This window comes from Motacilla alba, chromosome 2 (genome assembly GCF_015832195.1).
Source record: "Motacilla alba alba isolate MOTALB_02 chromosome 2, Motacilla_alba_V1.0_pri, whole genome shotgun sequence".
In the NCBI taxonomy this organism is placed as follows: domain Eukaryota; kingdom Metazoa; phylum Chordata; class Aves; order Passeriformes; family Motacillidae; genus Motacilla; species Motacilla alba.
In genome coordinates, this window is record NC_052017.1 from 31,525,074 (window position 1) to 31,546,442 (window position 21,369).

A 21,369-nucleotide genomic window follows, 5' to 3' on the forward strand; every position below is an offset into this window, starting at 1 on the left:
CGGCGGGCTTGTCCCGCCCGCCCGCCAGCGCCGCAGGCTGAGGGATCGGCAGAGGGATCGGGATCGGCCGAGCGGGGCTGGCGGCTGTGAGGGGCGCGGGGGCTACAGGCGCTGCGGGTTTCCCTGCCCGCCTTGGCTTCTGCCGCACTCCTGTGCTTGTTCTTCCCCGGAGCTCTCGAGGTGTTGCGCACACGCCGCCCCTGGAGGGTAGGAAGTGCCTTTGGTAAGTGAATAGTAGAGATGGAGTGATAAGAAAAAGCGTTCCTGCAGGAAACTGGATATGCCTCTCCATGAAGCTCTCCATGAGGCTGTGTCAAGGAAAGTTCAGGCTTGATATTAGAAAAAGGTTCTTCACCCAGGGGTGGTTGGGCCTTGGAACCGGTTCTCCAGGGAGGTGGTCACAGCACCACCCTGAAAGAGCTCAAAAAGTGTTTGGACAACGCTCTCAGGCACATGTTGTGACTCTTGGCATGTGCTGTGCAGGGCCAGGAGTTGGACTTCGATAATCCTTGTGGGTCCCTTCCAACTCAAAATATTCTGTGATCTTTGGTACCAGGCTGTGTGATGTATCCAGTCCATGGAAACAAGGAGTTGAGGGAGTGAAAACATGACTAGAAATACAGGGAGAGACCTGATACCCAAAAACTGGCAGTACAGCTCTTGGAGTTTGTTGTCCTTAAAAACCTCAGAGACCAGATAAGCCCTGAGGCATTTTGTTTTTTAACTAATAAATGAGCGGCCTTTGTCCTTGCAGTGCCCTAACCACCAAGCTACTGTTTGTTTGACACAACTTACATGACATCTTGCAGTGTTGTGCATATACCGTTGACTCAACTATTTATATCATGTTTTTACTGTGTTTTCATTCTTTCTCAGGTAGCTTCCTGCCTTTTTCTGTAATGCCAGATCCAAGCCAGATGCAGGTCTTCAGGTTCTGCTATTACTAATGCAGCTGCAGCAGTTAACACCATCAGGCTGTATCGTGTCTGCTACCTATAGCAAAGTTTTGCATGTTATATATTGGTTTGCCTACAGCAGTTACTTGAAATTCTGTAGCCATTTTGTTACATTAAGAATAAAAGCAAGTGCTTTTTGGAGACAAGAAAGAATCCAGGGATATAATAAATCTTACTTATTCAGATGTGTACCATTTACTCTTCCAGTGTATGAATGCCTGTTCTGCCATTTCCAGATGATAAAAACAGGAGCTTTTAGCTCACTACTTGCTCTCCAGGTACAGGCAGGTAGCAAACTGCAGGCAGCATGAGGGGTTCTGGCAGCCCATGGCTTGCTTTTGCCATGGTCTGTGAATTATGAAAGTGTGGGAGATGAAACAATATTTTGGTGAGGTCATGGCACAAATGTGCATTCATGTTACAGAATGCACAGCCTTTCCTGCTGTACACCAGTCCCAGTGCCCTGTACTTCCATACACATTAAATGTGGATACACCAGTATTTCTAGTCATAGGACTGACACACATTTAATGATATCCGACAAGTAAAATAGAGGCTTAGATTCTGTGAGTGTCTCTTTTATAAACTGGATAGGTTATCCCTATGGAAAAGTTAGGTACCAGTGCTGTCTGTATTCATTATGAACATCAATATGAAGTCCATAGGACTATATGCCTACACCTTTCCCAAAAGAACATGCCTTTGGTGGGGAAGTTCTCGGAATTCTGACTGAAAATTGAGAGAACAAGTCTTTCTATCCATAGGTTTTGGATTTCAATATTTTTGGTATATCACTTGTCAGACTTTTCAAATTAGTACGTGTAAGTAGAATTGTGCAAACATTCAAAATTACAAATTTACTCTCTTATGAACCAGTGTAGTGCAAGAGGCACATTCATTAATCAGTAATGGATTGTCACACTCAAAAGAGAACTCAAGCCATTGAACCTGTTTTTTTTTATTTGCAGGAACCTATTTTTCAGCAGTTATTAAATTGGTTTTCCTTTGTAGATGAGGCCAAGTAAGATCTGTTTTCACACTGTGGTTACTGTTACAGCTCGTTCTTTCTAAACATACAAAACCAACTGTTCATTACAGCACACAGCTTGTTAATAATCTCTTACAAAATATGGCAATAAAATATCACCCACTGTGGTGGAATGAAATCCAAAAGGTATTTTTCCTTCCTGTAATTTTAGTGCAAGTGGGATTCAGGAGGTCGAATGTAGAGATTACCTGATCGGAAGGGTTGAACAGTTGCTCTGTCTCCTTTGAGAATTAGTTTAACAGTATCACATGTGACACAGTGCATATAATGTTATTGTGGGTGTTCTTGAGAAAGGATACTCACCAAAGTGTGCCACATGTACTAGATCTTCTCTTCTTCCCTTCACACATTGAGTCAAGGAGTAATTTTCAGAACACAGAAACATGTTAGCCTTCATTTCTTATGTCTGTCAATTTGAATGTTTGACTAAAAGCTTGCAGGTTATTTCATTAATTTAACTACAGAAGCCAGGAAATTATTAGCAAGAAAGTTAGTATTACTTTGCCAGTTTTCTCACAAACAAAATCAGTGCTAGAAGAGCACAAGGGTGCGTGTTGATATGCAGATAACCCAGTGTGGATTCTGTATAGCTACTGCTCAAGATCTACATAGTTTTACATATTGAAGCTGTGAAAGGATGTCTGTAAACTAAAAATTGTGACTGGAGAAGAGCACTTGTTTCATCATAACATACATCCATAGTCTCAAACTGTCCAACATACCATATTTGCACTGAAAGACCTCAACTAGCCAACCAACCAACAAAACCTCCACAACAGAACAAAAAACAATAAATGGTGGTGCTGGCTCCAGAAGTTTTCCATGCCTTTGCTTGGCTCCTGTCTCACCTAGGTGTTAGAGGGTCTAAGAGTTCAGCAGTCCTTCAGTGATCTGCTGACTCAGGCAAAGGGGGAAGGAGAGCAGCAGTCATCCTCCCTGCAAGTTCATGGGACAGCACTAGTCACATAAATATTGGCAATTAGCCTCTAAAAGCAAATGTGCCTGTGATGGGGCATGAAAATGAGCTGTTTTGAAGGGAGCCCCCCCCAAAAAATGGGTAGTGTAAGATGGAGGTGACTCTGCCTGGAGAAGATGGAAGTAGGATTTTATGGATGTGCTGTGCGTATTTATGTTTGTAAATTATTGTGGTAACACTTCTATGAAGGATTTTGATTTTATTTGATTTTTTTCTTGAGGCTGATAAAATGAAGACAAAACCACTTGGAATGGTGTATCCATTAACTAAGGAGAACAAGAGCCCCAATTGCTGGAGAAAATTAGTGATACCATAGATGTTGAAAGTCTTTTGTTGCAAAAAAAATAAATCTCTTTGAATTTCTGCATTGTAGATTCATGTGATCAGCAATAACAATAAAACCAGAAACAAAATTGCAGAGGTTTCAACTGGGACAAAAAGAACATGAATCCATACTGTTTCATTGACTCAATTAGCAGTAATTCCACAAGTGTTTTCACAGCACATAAATATCACATAGTACTCATGGTAAAATGGCCAAATATTTCCATTTTTACTGGTGAATGAGGGGATTGAGATTCTTACAGACATGACTGAATCGCTGAAGTGTCAGATTCGGGAAACAATGTCACTTGGTCGGATGGCTTTATCTTGTCTTTTTGAGGGTAAAAGGTACCCTTCATGTTAAAGAATTCCAAACCCCTAAAGCTTTATCTCAGCAAACCACAAAGTAAAGCCGTGCAACAGTACATGCAACTCAAAGGCTGATGTACAAGACAAAGTGCAGTGACACATTGAAGTCTGTGAAAAATCACTGTAAACTTCGTAGATAATCATTGCAGGCCTTCATTATGCACTTAGCAATCTCACTTTTGAGATTTCCCCAATTTACTGACAAAAAGCTGCATTAAATTCATCTGCTTGGGAACAAACTTTGAGTTTGACCCTATTTAGGAGGAGCTTAGATTTCAAAGGCACTGTGGTGGATGTTTCTTACTTTAGGATTATACCATAAATCAGTATAAATAGCACAAGAACATAAGGAAGAGCTCTTCAACAGATTTCCACTGTAGGCTGAATGTTTATGACATCAGTAAAAACAGTAGTATATTATGACTAGACATTGTGTTTCACTTCATTGTTATGACTAAACTTCCTGTTTCTATTGTGCCCTAATAATGATGTTCCTTCTATTCCACTTCAGTATCCTATTCATTTAGTTTAATAAATCCCTGCTTCTCTGCAGTACCACTGATCTGGGAAATGTTCCTTTTCATTTCACAAAGACAAGAAAGGACAAAGACAAAGAGAAATGAAAAGTCAAAAGAGCAAAGACTTAGGCTGTCCAGTTAGGTCATGTGCAAAATAACCAGAACTCTAAAATGTCTCCTGAATGTTATTGGGACCTAGATTTGTTTGGGGTGAGTATATTTGAGTTCTTGCATTTGGCATAGTTTCCAAACATGCTTGGAATGCAGAGCTGTAATGCATGTAAAAAAATTCTGTCCAAATTACAATCTTCTTCATATGACTTTCTGTATGATACTGGTTGGATGTACTGTGGTCACTGTCTGATACGGGATATTTCCAAGAAAAGTGATACTGCGAGTCAGTGTGTGGGTTTCAGCTGGGGTAGAGTTCATTTTCTTCACAATGGCTGGTATGGGGCTGTATTTTTTGCTTGTGCTGAACACATGGTTGATAATATAGAGATGTTTTTGTTATTGCTGAGCAGGGCTTACACAGAGCCAAGGCCTTTTCTGCCTTTCATACTGTAATGCTGGTGAGGCTGGGGGTGCATGGGAGGCTGGGTGGAGACACAGCCAGGACAGATGACCCCAGCTGACCAAAGGGATATTCCACACCATGGGACATCATGCTCTCTATATAAAGTTGGGGGAAGAAGGAGGAAGGGGAGACATTTGGGGTGATGGTGTTTGTCTTCCCAAGTAACTGCTGGATGTGATGGGGCCCTGCTGTCCTGGGGATGGCTGAACTCCTGCCTGCCCATGGGCAGCAGCGAATTAATTCCTTGTTTTGCTTTGCTTGTGTGCACAGCTTTTGCTTTTTCTGTTAAACTGTCTTTATCTCAACCCATGAGTTCTCTGGCTTTCACCTTTCTGATTTTCTCCCTGATCTCAGTGTTTGTGAAGCATAGTGAGCCGGTGGCTGTGTGGGGCTTGGCTGCTGGCTGAAAATTGCTGAAAATTAGTAGAATGATCAGAGTGGCAGGAACAAACAGCAAAGGGTGGTAATTTTGTATATTTATATTTAATACAGTAACTGTACAATTTATTTGCTTAAAAATAAACCAAAATTGAGTGGTGACATGGAGTTATAATCTCATTATTTTTCATTACAGCTTCTGAGGCCAGGGAAGGAGAAACAGCAGTCTGAGGTGAGACAGCATTGAAAGAACCTCATCAAAAGCTTTTGGAGACCTCTGAGAAGAACTGTTGATGTGCTTAAAAATTGAATATTACCTGCTTCACAACTGTAGTGTTGTTTGAAGCATGACTTTCCCATTCTGCCCATCTTTGCTTAATACTGAAAATAAAATGTTACACTTAGAGATGCTGCTACCTTGTACCATAGATAGTTTTTTGAAAAATGCAACAGTTCTTCAATGCATGTTTTTGTGATTGCAGTACTTGGCCAAAGATGAAAACAATAATCTGATTCCTTACATACTTTCAATGATACGCAAAAATCTGATGGATAAAAGGATTTTCTGAGGCCAAAACTAATACCCATATTTACTCATTCATTGTTTTTAAATTGAGGTCTTTTTTTAGCAGCTGAGTAGCAAAAATTTTGGTAAGTATAGCAGGATTTTCCTCTAAAGGTATTTTATTAATGTAAACCTTTTTTTTGTCAACAGATTTTAAACAGATTTTTGTTGCTGAAAAATATGTTGTTTTAACAGCACATATATATAAAGATTTTAAAGGACTTTAAAGATGCTTATTTTAAGCAAATTTTTACTATTATTTAAACAAGGTGATGAAAACAAATGATGTATTCTGATTTTCCAAAGTCTTTTCTTGTATACTTGCCTTTATATCAATTCCAACCTTAGTAAATTGTAAAGTGGTGAAACAACCATGAAACTGAAGAATTCTTTGCAGAGAAAAATGAAATATTTCTCTCTGATACAGGACGTAGAATTGCAGAATTTGAAAAATAACAATTCTAACTATAAGTCATATTCTGCTTCTCTTCAATGAGTGTTAATAGTCTTTCTTAGCACCCAACTACAAAAAAAAGTGCTGGTGAAACAGCTTTTTCTTACAGTGAAATATTTGAAAATGTAACTGATGCACAGCACTCGTTTCACTGATTTACAATAGAGCTTCCATATGCACTCTCAGATTTTGCAAGGTAAAGGTATGCAACAAGCTATTCATTAACTCTGGTTATAAGCTAAGAGAAAACATGTAGTAAAGCAGAAAGAAGAACTCCTAAGTTGAAATATGTCAGGTAGACCTGAAACAGGTTGGTGTGGGTTTTTTGCCAGTTTGTTCTGGGTTTTGTTTTAAGTCCCGGTAAAACAAACGATATGTAATTTCAGTTACTGTCTATATCCTTAAGTATAATTTTTTGTTGTAACTTCCAAAACAAGAAGGGTGTTTGTTGAAACTATGATTTTTTTTGAACTATAAATTACAGATTAATTCAGTACAGCTTTAATTTCAATATCATTAAAAGCATAGCACAATCTAGGTTTTAGTGCTGTCATTATTATAGTTTTAACAACTTGTAATGCAAATTACAGAGTCCATATTATAAAAGGAAAGGTAAAAATATGTGTATTTTCAGATCTTAAATAAGACTGCCCAGTTAAAAAGGAAATGTGTCATGTACATGTAAAAACTGAATAATTTGCAGTAAATCTAAATGTTGAACTAATTATTTAAACTGAACATAGGTATTAATTTATCTTCATTGTTCACTTTAGGTGAATTGACTTCAGAAACTTAAGGACAAACCTATTGTCATGTTCCTAATTCATCAGGGCCTAACCATGACCAGCAAGGTGAGGAGCAGTTCACACATCCCCTGGCAGAGCCCCCAGCAGGGTGTGCTGCCTGAGCTTCCTGCTGAAGGTGACACTCCAGCAAGAACTGCCTTTCAGAATTTGGAAATTCAACCAGTACAGACGAAAGTATCAACGTTTAAGTCTGTCTTTAGTTTTTGCATTTCAGTAGTTCAGATTTCACTGCAAATTCTTTGAGATCTTCAGCACATGGATGATTAGAATCAGTAATCTAGTATCATAATGAAGAGTAATTAAGGCCTTTCCTAGATACCAGAAGGCAATCAAGGAAAGATCTTTTCTGTCTTTCCAAGTTTCATCTGGTGCTATCAAGATTAAATGATGCGCAACTCATGGTTAAGCAAGTTTTTGCTATTCTACTAAAATAAAATTTAGTCTCTTAAAATACTTCCCCTTTGCCTTTCATACACAATTTCTCTCCATACTTTGTCTACTTTAGTGGAGTCATATGCCATATTTAGCCCAGACAAACGTTTTTAGATTTTACTAATTTCAAAACATTGTCAAGTAGACACACCACCGTGTCTTCTCTATATATTGTCAGCCTGATTCATGTGCCTGTAGGTTCATCTAAGACTTTCCACTGTTGCACAGAAAACAAATGACATTTCAGGGAAATACCTATCAGTGTTTCAATCACTGCTGTTTCTTTTCAGTTAGGATTATTAAAAATCTCAAACTTTATTCTCCTAGAAGTGCAGAACAACTGTATTTTAGTCATTTTACATGCTGGAGTCCAGTTTAAGAGGCTGATGTGTAGCAGTAGGCACTACAGTGATTAATGAGATTCAGTAGCTTTTCCATAGCTTCCTGCCTAGAGCAAAAAACAAAACAAAAAAAAAAGAAAATCAACCAACAAACAAAAAAACCAACCCCAAACCTATAACAGCAGATTAGTTGTGTGCCTTTCGCTCCTTCTTGTAAAATGTTAATGGACTCCTAAAGGTTTCATTTTTGAATGAGAACCATTTCAGCAAGAATTTTAGCAGATGCAGAGGACAATCAAGGAACTTGTGAAAATTCCTTATGTTCTGCTTTATAAAGTCTATTAGGCACATTATGCACAAGCTGTGAATCTGACACTGATTTCCAAGCATTTAAACGGTCCAAATAAAATGCCATTTCTGTAATACTTTTATAGTTTCCATTTTTTTCAAGTGTATATTAAATACACATCTGAATAAACAATATTGTACTCCTTTATTTAGATGTAGGTAGCAGTCACAAGAGATTAAATGCTGTTATGTGTAATGAAGCACAAAGATGACAAGATATATGAACCAGAGGCTTTTCAGCTCGATCACATCATCCAGCACATAATTATACAGATTTTGTATTTCAGACACCAATGTCACCTTGGGGTTGAAATCATTCTGGATGAACGGTGTAAGTATAAATAAGATAGTTCCCCACACCCCAATTACTTTCCTACTTTAAAAATAGAAAGGAAAATGAGTCGTCCTGAGTTTAGGGATGAGTTATTTGTGTGTGGTATTTGTGATGGAAAATTCTTTCTAAAATAAACACAGTAATAAATGGTCTTCTTTTTTCCTCTCATATTTTAAGGGGCCAGCCTGCTTCTAGTGACAGAGTACTAGACTAGATTTATCCTGGTCTCTTTTAGTACATGACTAATACACAGAGCACTATCTATTAGAGTCATTAACTGTATCAAGCAAAATCTTTTTCTGTAGTTTTTCTATTAAATTTCTTTAAAGCCACATACAGAATGTTACTTCCCGTGTTGTATTTTAGTTCCAGCAACTCTAATATGGATGATACCCTGATGGGCTTTTGAAATCGTGGAAAACATGAATGTGACAGGGGAGCCTAGACAGGACTTTGGAAAATATTACAAGTCATTTAACTATTATTACAAAATTTTTATAAATGCTGAATAAAGGTGCCAATTAATAAATGTATCAGCCTCTATTAATTTAGTTTCTTCACTTCATTACAGAAAGACACTATTGATCCAAAATTTATTAGCAGTGTTCTGCTAAAGCCAGCGGAGGGCAGACTTGAATTGGAAACTCTTTGCTACTGCAGTTACTGGAAGTTAAAATACCAGATATATCGTGTCTTGAGCTCAAAGTCTCATCACTTCTCTACTATTCTAATTACACTTGTGCTGGATAAAACCTTCTTTGCAGTTGCTGTTAGACAAAATGAGTGTTTTGCAAATGTTTAAATAAAGATGCTAATATGAAAGTGAATAAATCAGTGAATTAGCAGCTGTGTGTTACTCATCAGGGATAATCTACACTGCTTAATCCTTAACCATGTGTATCTTGAAGTGTTTGTTAAAAGCTAGTGAATATCATTATCCCCATTTTACAGATGAAGAAACTGAGGAATAGAGTGGTAACCTTGCAGATTACCCATCTGGGTGACCTACAGAAATGAAAATAAAGTCCTGTTTTTTGAGATCTTATCCAGTGCTTTGCAACTTAAACTATTTTAACTCCTGCAAGCATTATGGAAATTATTGCTAGCAGCCCAAATTGTGGAGACTGAGAAGCTTACACTGATGAAATAGCAGGCAACCTGACAGGAAGGTTGTAGATCTTCAGAAGAATATTCTTCCCAAGAAGATGGGTGGCAGTCAGATCAAAGGCCTAAAGATCCGCTTTAAAGTAGAAGTTTATTATCAAAACAAGTACTTTGCATTTTTAGGCATATTTGTTATTCATTAAGTTAGGTTGTAGTCTTTCCAAAAACCTTCATGACAGCCTGTGTCTGACTCTTGTTATATATCATGTGTTAGGGCTTCACACATTTTTAAGTGCTGTGTGAAGGTTTGTAAGAATATATTATAAAAGAGGCCACTTCAGGCTTCTTGGTCATTTCTCCTTGTACCTCGTGCAATTGTACCTCACAAAGAGTTGTCACCTCCAAATTGTCATCACTTTCCATAATTCACAAAGGCCTGAATATGCAATTATCTCAAAAGGAAAAGATTCATTTACTCTTCTGCAGAACATCAACTCTCCTCAAAATAACTACTAATTGAAGGCGTTTGTATACTGGCTCGTTTTATAGTAAACCACTGGTTGTCTCAGCTCAAGAAGCAACAAGAAAGATAACTATTTGATTAATGAACACTGTTGCTTTGAGAAATGTGGTTTCCAGTCTGAAAGTTATTTTATTCAGCCCTAATTATACATTGCTGAAAACTGTTAACCATTATTAGAGGCAGATAAGTCTGAGGTTTGGGGGTATGGCTGGTTTTGCCTGCTGTAAGCTTCACAGATGTTCACCTCCACCTCCATAATGATCTTTTCTTTCGCTAATCCTAAATGGTGTATATTTTGTTTGTACCCAACTTTCCCTTTTATTTGTAAAATAGGTGTGAAATGTTCAAAATATTAGTGATTTAAGGGCAGTTAAGATATTACTTCCTCACAAACACATCATTGTTACGTACAGTTGTGTTTGTTGTGCTGAGCAGGCCCAGCTAAGTTACAGATAAGGCAAAATAACTGTAGTAGAGCAGGTTGGCCAAAAGCTTGTCCCTGTATTTCTTTACATGGAAAATAAAGGACAGATGTATGTACTGTCTGAATAGAGAACCTGATGATGTTGTGTGCCTGTGCCAAAATAAGTCCAATAGTATTTTATTGGAAATATAAACTTAGTTTTGGATTTTAAAAAAATGAATATGCCATGTAAAAAATACATATTTGATCAAGATCAGTTCCTCTGGTAATGTTCCTTCAGAGGTGAGGGTTTTAATGACAGAGAGAAGATACTTGTACATCTATGGAAGTTAAAGCCTGCTGCTGTCAAGTGGCCAAGACCCTTAAATGTGTGTTGAAGTATCCTACTCTTAGTAAATCAGAAATGTTTATACTTGCTGTCTCAAGTAGTAGAAAGAGCACCAGCAACTGCTTCCATGTTTAGAATTCTGTGGAGTCTGCTACCTGTGAGCAGACTCCACTTAAATAAAGTCACTGGAATTACTAATTGCTAACCTCATTCTTGACATACTTCAGCCTCCAACAGCCTTCTCCAACTTCTGTTACACCTTCTGGGAGTCTATCTATAGCAATTGCTTTCTCTCTCCAGTTGGCTCCAAGCCAGAAATATATCCATTTGCACAAATGCTTCTTAACCTTGTTCACACTGGGGTGGGGGGGAAGGGGGGGAAGTCATATTTTTTCTTTTTGCTTGTCTGGTTGGTGGATACTTTTATAGTAAATTCAGTACTTGCCATGTTCACTGTGTAATGGACAAGTGGTTACAATGCCTTTTTTAAACTACTGTTTGTTTCACTTTAAGTGGACTGAATAAAACTATTTCTCCATGATCATTTTGTGGGCATCTTACTGTAACATGGGAGTCTTAAGCAAACAGATTTAATCAATTTTCTGATAAGGTTATATTCTTCCTTCTCAGTAGGGCATTCTCAGTTGATAGAGAAAGCCTTCAAGATTTGCAGAGTAACCAGCACTTCTGAAGGTTGAAGAAAACACTAAGGCACAAACATTTCTCACCAGCTACCTGGCAAGTTTCAGTGTCCCTGTCATGAAGAAGTTGGTTTATAACTGACAGGGAAGATTGTGCTTATCACAGGAATGCTACTGGTACCCAAACTAGATTGTCTTCATTCTGAAAAACCTGCAGCTCACACAAATACTTGTACAGCATCCAGCTCTGGGGTCCTCAGTGCAGGAAGGACATGAATCAGTTCAATCAAGTCCAGAGGAGGCCACCAAGATAATTAGAGGGACAGAACACATCTCTTACAAGGAAAGATTGAGAGAATTGGGATTGTTCAGCCTAGAAAAGGAAGGCTTCGGGGTGACCTAATTGTGGCCTTCCAGCACCTGAAGAGAGCCTACAGGACAGATGGAGAGGGACTCACTACAAGAGCATGTAGTGACATGACAAGGGGTAATGGATTCAAGCTGACAGAGTAGGTTTACATAAGATATTGGGAAAAAATTATTTGATGTGAGGGTGGTGAGACACTGGAACAGGTTGCCCAGGGAAGTTGTGGTTGCCCCATCTCTGGAAGTGTTTAAGACCAGGTTGGGTGGGGTTCTGAGCAACCTGGTCTAGTGAAAGGTGTCTTTGCCCATAGCAGGGGGGTTGGAACAAGATGGTCTTTAAGGTCCTTTCCTACCCAGGCAATTCTATGATTCTATGTACATGTGTATAGACACTTCTGCATTATATGTATATAAATGTACCCAGAACTGCAGGTTTATCAGAATTAATTGAAAATGAGACAGCTTGGATATCAATACCAACGCCATTTCTGAGGATATATGTATAGACACATATAGCAAATTTCAGCTGCAGCTTTGAAGTCCTCAGTGTTTCAGCTACCTAGAACTACCTATGCAAATATTTGACATTAGAAAATTAGGAGCACTTTGATTGGAGTAATTAGGTTGATACATAGGAGTTCTATGGTAGAGGCAGGAACAGATAGTCCTGATTTTTCTAACTCAAATTTCCGCAACAAATATTTAAAAAAAAAATGTTTTCATGCACTTCTGTACAGTTGTGGTGAATGCTGTACCAGAGTCCAGCCCAAGCTCTGGGAAAGACAAAAAGGGTGTGGTTCCAAAAATAGTCACAGACCATGGATCTATGTTTGCATGCTAGATCATGAACAAGGATTCTGCATTAAGATTGTGCATAGGACAGTGTGTGGCATCTCTCACTGTGGCATCTTAACCACATTTCACTTCCACTTTTATTAGATCTCAATGTTAGGGAAAAAAAAGCCAGTTCTAGTTAGTACAAAATTTGATTTATATCCAGCTCTAATAAATCTAGCCTTGCAACTTCCAGTCCTCTCAGGTGTCCACATACCTGTCCCTAGAACACATTCCTCTGCATTAGGACTCATAGGGTAAACTGCTGGATCAGTAAAGTTCTGCTCTCTCTAAGGTACTGCATCATGCATTTGCAATTTTGTTCTCCCCCTAATGCAGCTGGAGTTTTCAGGCTATCCCATTTGACTGCATCTGTGTCACAAGTCACTGACATCAGAAACCCATTTTAGCCTCAGTGTCACAAATTAATTGAGTCACAGAAAGAAGAATAAGGTTACTAAAAGAACAGGTTTTAAGATTCTACTTTCAACAATAGTGAGTAGCTAAAAAACACTAAAAGCCAAGAGCATGCAAGCTCCTACTGGTCAGTTTTCAGTAGATCAGCTTTTAATAACTGCCTGCAAAAGACTAATTAGTGACTTCACTGTGCTGTCCTACATTTCAAAGTGTCTAATGCTGTCATGTAGCTGCGCACCTAACACTGACTGCTAACTTGACTTCATACCCAGCACTGGTCAGCACTAGCAAACCTCAGCTTCAAGGTTTAAGGTAGAGTCAGCATTTTGCCACCTGCCAGCAGTAATCTATAACTTACATTGCTGGGAACCATCAAAAAGATATTAAACTAGGAATGGTTAGGTTTTCCCCTACTAACAGCAAATATAGAGCAGTAACTTCATGACATTAGTGGGAGCAGTCTGTTCAAATCTTCCACCGTGTCATGGGAAGTACAGACTATCAATTTTCCATTCCTATTTTGGCAGGCATAATTTCGTTATTTTTAAAGCTGTTGATATTGGCCACCTCAGTGTTTTCATTATTTCACACACATTTTGGCATTTCAAGAAGTCTGTGCTTCAGCAGATATAGGGGATATAGTGTGTGTCCCAAAATTTAGAGTTTCTTTCACCAAGTATCATATATTACATTTACAAGCTTCATTTACACTTCAACAGATCATTCATCTGTGTGCTGTCAAAGACTGGTGGGGGGAGGGAGGCAGTAAATTAGAGAGATTATGAATTCTAATAAAAGGGCATCAGGACTGTCTACAGCAGCTGTAGTGGTCTGTAACAGCAAAGCAAAGGATGATGAGAGTTAAGAATGAAGGGAAATGTGTGAAAGCAGCAGCAGGCACAGTATAACAGAGGGTTAAAAGGACGGACACTTGTTAACACAGAAAACCATGCCCAGCAGAAAAGTTGAGGAATTGCTCTGCTTATGTCAAGCCAAAGACCTGCACTTTGAAAACAACCACAACACAGATGACCTGTCAGCAAAAGTCCCAGGATCCTTATCCCAGGAGGATGGTACCAAGGCTGCAGCATCAGATACGCCTTGCTTTCCTGTTATCCTGCCTGGAAAACACACATGGTGAAAACAGGGAAAAACAGGCAATGGGCAGCATCCTGGCACATTATTTGTGAGAACAAAATAAACAGGATTCTGAGGTAAAAGATACCAGCTGATGCCTCCTAAGGGAAATGACAGATCTGTCCAGAAACCACTTTGTTGTCCCTAGTCAAGGGCTTGTAGTGAGGGCGTGGCAGCAGCATTCCCATTCCTTTGTGTCAAGCTCAAGGGATCCTGGTCAGGCCACTGGGACTCTCTGAGCTGGTGATCAAGAATATACAAGTGATATGTCAGAGAATTAATTCTACAGCAGAATGAGTGTGACTGCATAAAATCAACTTGCCTAAAGATTTTTTAAATAAATACCTTTCATAAGATCTCACACTGAACTTTCTCACATTGATTCCGGTGCTACAGCAATTTCCCACTGTTACACACATGAACAGTCATGCTTGCTGAGGACCATATCATAATTCCCCATCAGACAGAGGGACAGAGATGCTCATGACTTGCTCTAATTCTTGAATTCCCTCCTAGATGTGGCATAGTAACAAACGCTGTGGCAATTTATCTACAAGTACAGATGATAATTTATCTGCAGTATAGATGATAATTTCCTCTCAGCTTTTCCAGAAGGTTGGTTTGTCCAACACAGATGGATTTTGTACAGCATTTCAATGACATGGAATTTAAGCTTCTTTGAGGAAACCCATGCACTACTGGAGTAAAATAATCATTGAATCATAGCTGAGTAGTTATTGATAAAAAACAAATTACTCCATGGAAAGCCATATGAAAAACAAAGGGTTGGAAAGAAAGTGAAAGAAGAAGGCTGAAAAAGTGTGCTGTAAGACCTGAAACAATAAAAATGAGGAAAAAATGTGTGGGCCTCATACAAGGACAATATGGATTTATAGTCACAGTATTACTCAAAGCTGGTAGGACACGTGAATAATGCCTTCCAACACCCCCACTATTCTGGATCTCTAGTGCCAGAGAAGGAGACTGCTAGAAGGACTCAGTTACAACAAGGCTGGGCTGCAGCATGCAGAAAGGGAGATTAGGATTTGTTTTCTTCCACAAGCTTTGATAGGGTTCACATATCAACTTCTGTAAACAATGAGATTAGGGCAGCAAACTGCACAGCCCTTTGCACCTCCCAGTAGAAACCTCATGGAGAAATAAATATCTTTGTCCTTCTCCCTCACCATAGTAACACCGAAATAAACTACAGTATGTATGTCCATTTACCTTGTCAGCCAGATGTCAGTGAGGCTCAAAGTCCTTGTGTTAAGTACTGCAAAAGCCTTTTCCCAGAGAACTAATCAACTGTTACCTGGGAGCTGGCTGGTTTTGATCTTAGACTCGTATCATGTTTGTTCTGACACAATTATATATTTATTGTTGCAAATTTCTTTTGCAGAAAGTAGAAAGTCTACTGGTACACCAGCCAGTTGGCCCCTGCTGTAACCTTGAGTTATTCTTTCTAAATGTATTGAGAATGTTCCAGCTGCTAATTTAGCAAGGACTGGTGACCTGCTCAGTGCTGCATAAAAAAGCTGCTCCCTCACAGCAACTGAAGGGAAAGAGGGCTGGTGCTATAAGGGATTGATGCTACTTAGAGATCAATGCCTGGCAATGCTAACCTGATAAGTGTGAAATCTTTGAGACACTAAGGTTGTGTCCAAACATTCAAATGTTTTATCATTATTGATATCACAAACAGGATTTTCTACCCATGTAAAATGTCTTAAATCCAGCAGCCTCATAATTGTCCTCTCTGGGGTGCCTCTAGATCTATAGAGCTCAAGAGCAGAAATTCGCTCTGTATTTCTTCTCTTACAATCAATCCTAGAAGGCTTGCCAAGCTTCTGCCTTCATACATATTTGGCACTCAAATAAAAAAATGAGCTGTGGGGAGGGGGAAAGCCTGGTTTGCTAAGAACTGTGTCTGCCACACAATAAACTATGTGTTCGAGGGGTGAAAAAAGTGATTTGCAAAAATAGGTTTAAACCCAATTTGCTCTCTCACACAGCTGGACCAGGTTAGGTGACCTGAGGGATACTCTCAGTTGACTACCAAGACCTGCTGGAGGAAGGAGATGACCTGACTGGAAGATGTCCAGCCTAGCCTGTGATGACAACAAAAGCTGCCTCACTGGGGGTGCTCAGGACTTCCATGCTCGTAGCCAACAACATCAACTTCTGACTCGTCAGGCAAGACAGGTCACCAGAGCCCAGCACAACGAATAATCCACTTGCTAGATCATCTTCAAGGATAAAGAGTCTTAATTCGGGCATTACTAAATTACAGAGCTTCAAAATTACACTGCTGAAATTTAATTAAGCTGTGAAAGCAGCCAGGCACTGGGTACTGACAGTAATTCAGCCACGCCACAAGCGCTCAGTCTCAGTTCTGCTGCAGCTCCATAGTAGGCAGCAAAGCAATAACCAGGAGCTTGAAAAAAGAGGTGCATGAGCCACTGCCAAAATGTAATGAGCTCTCATTCAGCTGGTAACAGCTGTTTTGAAGCCATCACCAAAGCGTTTTCATTAAAATATAAAGAAGCTCATTGGAAAACCCTAAAACAAAAAAAAGCCTCCTCAACCTGCCTGCATAGAAGTACAATGTAAAGAGGCTGGCCCAGGCATCACTTGTAAATGAAGCTCAGACTATCAAATCTCCAAGAAGATGAGGCACATGCTGAGGAAAAGGTTTGGTGTGTTACTCTGGCTACAGAGGGGCAGGGTGCTCTGTCATCTGCTGATAGGTATGTGGTAAATACTGCTTTGGTTAACCAACTGCAAGAGAGAAATCTGAGGGGAGCTGACTGAAAGGCTGGCACCTTGACAGTTGTCTTGTGAAGTTTATGTGATAGTAATACAAAAACAATTGTGGGAGATCTTTGACCATGAGGGCAGAATTCAGCTGCATGCACAGTCTTTGAAAGCCATCAGGAGTGGACAGGAGATGGAATAGGATCACAGAATCATAGAACAGTTTGGTTTGGAAGAAACCTTATAGATTTCCTAGTTCCAACCCCTCTGCCATAGGCAGGGATGCCTTCCACTAAACCAGGCACCTCAAAATCCCATCCAGCCTCAGTGAGAAAATTTCCTTCTATGTATTTTATACACAATACATAGACAAAAAAGAAAAGACACATACTAGTGCTTCTGACATGCTTTCCTTGAAGAAGTGCCATTTAAGAACAGAGCACTCTAAAATGCATTTCTGTGTAAGAAAATCTCATGTTTCCTCCCAGCCCTGTATAGATGGCAAGTGTTCCTCCAATTGCAAGGTCATAATTAGGTCTAGCAAGAGAAATACAAAACATTAGAAAAATCACAGTGCTGTTCAACAAGCAACTCTGTCTGTCCTGACCAGTCCAGTGAGAAGACACTGAAATTATGGAATAAATGCCTTGACCCCTAAACTATAGAGCACCTTTAAACAGTGGGATAGGTTCTCTTCCTCCAGAGGCAGGTTTGCACCGTTATCAGAAACTCTGGTTTGTTCTTACTCACCTCAGAGTAGCTGAGTTTCTGTTAACAAAAAGGTGAAAAGTCTGATAAACACTGTTAGAAGACCATCTTATCTGAAAACATGCAGTTCATCATGCAAGGAGGACAAACAAATTCCATTTACCTCAAGCTGTAACACTTTGATATCTGTGTTGGCTGCCAGTGGTATCAGTGCTGTCAGGTCTTTTTTGACTCTTTGACGGAGATATTCCATTTTCCTCCTTCACAGAAATCAGAAATGGTAGCTGTTTCTCATGCAGAAGGACTCCTTATTTCTTACACTGCAAAACACCCTTTGAGTAAAAGGGAGAAGGTGGAATGGTATTTTTGTTTCTGCCTGAAAAAGCAGATCCATACCATAACTACACAGACAGATGCAGGAAGCGGGATGTATAAACACTTACATTTTCAACTCAAATGCCAACATCTCTGGGCATGCTGCCCCAAACAGTCTGGTGTTTGAGTAGATACCAGCTCTTGGATAGATTTCTGCACTTTGAGAAGTAAAAGTGCCTCTCAGAAATGCCATTCATCTTGGCCCTTTGGAGCAGAGAGACCCAGAATGATACCCACTTGCTCTTCTGCTCGTGTGTTCCTAAGAGGGCCAAGGTGAGAGGGAACAACCCAAGCTTTGGTCAAATTCGAGAGGGCTCTTATGCCATAGAGGCACACATGACTGTTACACTTTTGGAGCAGACACCATATGACTGAAAGATGACCTCCAGAGATGCTCCAGAACCAGGGCCACAGCACTAAAGACCCAGGACCAAACAGAGCAAGCCACCACAGAAGCTCAGAGCTTGTGTGTTGAAAGCTCTGGTTCCATGAGATATCTCAGTGTTGGCCTGGAAAAAACAAATTTGAAAGCTATTGACTTTCAAGTAATAATTTGCATGCAAGTGATGCTCTTCTAGGAAACAGTGGACCTGAAAAAGGAGGTTTTAAGGTAGATGCAATAAAAGCACAGTCTAAGATGAAGGAGGACATTCTTCTCTCACAGGCGTCAACACTGCCAGTCTTACTGAATTCAGAAGTGAAGACGTTTGCTGATAGAATGCAGAGCATCCACCTTCATTCCAGGCAAGTGGAAATATTTTGAAAGGATGCTGGAGCTTCCCATGAAGTGCTGTGAATAGTGACAGAAGAAAGCAATACTACAGCTGGTCTACTGAAATCAGATCAACGCTGTGCTCTCCTTTTGGAGCAAGCCTTTCTGGCTGCAGCTGTCACGAGGAGGAATTGACATCAAAAGCTCAAATCTAAGTGGGCAAAACATTAATTACCATTTAATCTCCCTCTAATTTTTTTATCCATGCTTTGGAGTCCTCACTGTGAGTAAGTGCAGGTATGCAGGGAGATACCCAATTCCCTATTTTTCAGACACAGGTGAGTAAATAAAGGTTTAAGAACCGTGCTTTCTCCTATAGGTGAGGGTACTGGATACTTTCTCACCTTCAAACAACTAAATGTTGTAAAGACTCAGCTCCCTTTTTCAACATATTTCTCACTTTTTTATGTTATTAGGGAAGAAAAATGATTAAACATACTGGTTTATGCACAGTCTAATAAACTGGACTAATAATGGTTTTCCTGCCAGCACAAAACATGATATTTTCCCATCCCATTTTCCAACCTGAAACAGAATGGAAGAGATTATTGATCTGTGTAGGAAAGTGCCTCCCTTTCACTGTTAGCCTGACCAGCTTCACTAAGCCACCTTCTCTACTGTGCTGAATTGCTCTTCTTACCTCATACACATTGCTAGATTCTGCCTGATCCTCACAGATGAAAACTGCTTACTCAGGGGAAACTTCGAGGAGTATCTGGCAATGTATTCTAATGCATATTGCTTATTACCTTCTTAAAATTGTGATAATTATATCATCACCTCCAGTTCCAGGAGCTGCAGGTTACAGGTTTGGGCTCTGCTTACCCAACACTCAGCCTCTGAGGTTTAAGGCTTTGTCTTCCTTCCCACAGTCATTTTTAGCATCTGAACCTACCCAGGCCAGTCCTCAAGCCTGAAAATCCATCAGGACAGGAGAGATAGAGGATCAATTTCTATGGGACGCTAATTTGAAAACCATGCTTGGTTTCTAAGCAATGTTTTAGAGGAGGTACAAGTAAACTATTAAATGGACAATAAACTTTTCAGGAAAGCAGTCCTTTAGATGACAACTCTGCATTTTTTAGTGGACAAGAAAAGTTGTTGTAGATTAAAAGTTGTTGGTTTCCAGATACTCAGGAATATTAAATCAGTTTCGGGCAGCTCTGCTTAGTTTCAAAGAGTCTACAGAAAAATTGCACTTGACAATAGCACCCTTCTCGGTAATTCTGTGCCTGGTCCTAGGAGATCTTTCTGCCTCTTCATCTATTTCATTTTGGTTTTCAGTCCAAAGAAGGGCAGCGAAGCTGGTAAGAGGCCTAGAACACAAATCTCACCAGGAGCAGCTGAGGGAGATGGGAGGGTTAAGCCTGGAGAAAATGAAGCTCAGAGGGGACCTTACTGCTCTCCAGAGTAAAGGTGGGGGCCAGTCTGTTCTCTCAGGTGACAAGTGACAGGACAAGAGGAAATGGCCTCAGGCTGCATCAGGAGAGGTGTGGATAGGGTATTAGAAAAAAATTCTTCCCTGAAAGAGCTGTCAAGCATTGGAACATGCTGCACAGGGAAGTGGTGGAGTCACCATCCCTGGAGGTACTTAAAAGATGTGTAGATGTGACACCTGGGAATGTGGTTTGGTGGTGGGCTTGGCAGTGTTAGGTTAGTGTTTGGATTCAATGATCTGAAAGATTCTTTCCAGCCTCAATGATTCTTTGGGTTTTTTTACATCTATTTACCACGCAAAAATCAGACTAATACAATGTACTATACATATGTTAGATTCTGGTTGGATATATGGCCTAATTTTAATGCCTATACTTTGAATGAACATTAATTTTATGCAACACTGAAAGCAGTCACCTCTCTGCAAGGCATTTAGCACAGGGGTATAGCAGCTCCAGCTCCTCCAGTGCAGTGATCAATAACAGTGACACATTACTCTTATGCCACAGCAAGTGACATATGGCCATGTAGCTGCACATTATAATTAACCACTGATTAACAACAGAAAGAGGATTGACTGTTACATTCAATTAACTTGCCTTCCTTTCAGCTGACAAGCAGCTGAGTGCTGAACATTTAATATACTTTTTGCAAATTTCCTTCTCTGCAAGTATTATAATTGCAGTAATTAGCACAGATCACCTATGACAGTAAAACTCTCATTTCATCTATACAATGCAGTAGCTTAGAAAAAGTTAGGTTTTATCTGTTTTATTAAAGAACCAACCAGTATTTCTCTTCTACCACAAATTCTCATAGAATTCCATGTAGTTTTTCAGATAATTCTGTCAACTTTTAGATAACTCGACAGAAAACTTTCCCAAGATATGTGATCTGGGTTGTCATTAGTTGATGGCAGTCACATGCACATCTACAAAGAGCTACATCTGTGTACCTGTGTGAAAAATGATCCAGGTGTCTCACATTTGCTGTTAAATGAGTTGGTATTTTCCCTCATGCTGTTTCCTTTCCTTCAGACTGTATATTAGCCCATAGGGAAAAAGCTGCCAAGGCACCCTGAACCTCCTTTTTTAGTTTCATCTGTTTTCCATACGGTGGC

At 39.7% G+C, this 21,369-nt stretch overlaps 1 long non-coding RNA gene and 1 other non-coding gene across 4 annotated transcripts; both read left to right on the forward strand.

Annotated features, from left to right (window-relative positions):
- Positions 1 to 84: 84 nt before the first annotated feature.
- Positions 85 to 11,161, forward strand: LOC119697364. Of its 3 annotated transcripts, XR_005255829.1 has the most exons (5): positions 85 to 223; positions 5,343 to 5,378; positions 6,939 to 7,016; positions 8,380 to 8,423; positions 8,998 to 11,161. It is a non-coding gene; the product is annotated as an uncharacterized LOC119697364 (long non-coding RNA). The 3 variants fall into 3 exon arrangements; XR_005255828.1 differs by having other exon boundaries at positions 6,939 to 8,423; XR_005255827.1 differs by having other exon boundaries at positions 6,939 to 11,161.
- Positions 5,633 to 5,720, forward strand: LOC119698392. Its single transcript, XR_005256151.1, has one exon. It is a non-coding gene; the product is annotated as a small nucleolar RNA SNORD93 (small nucleolar RNA).
- Positions 11,162 to 21,369: the final 10,208 nt, after the last annotated feature.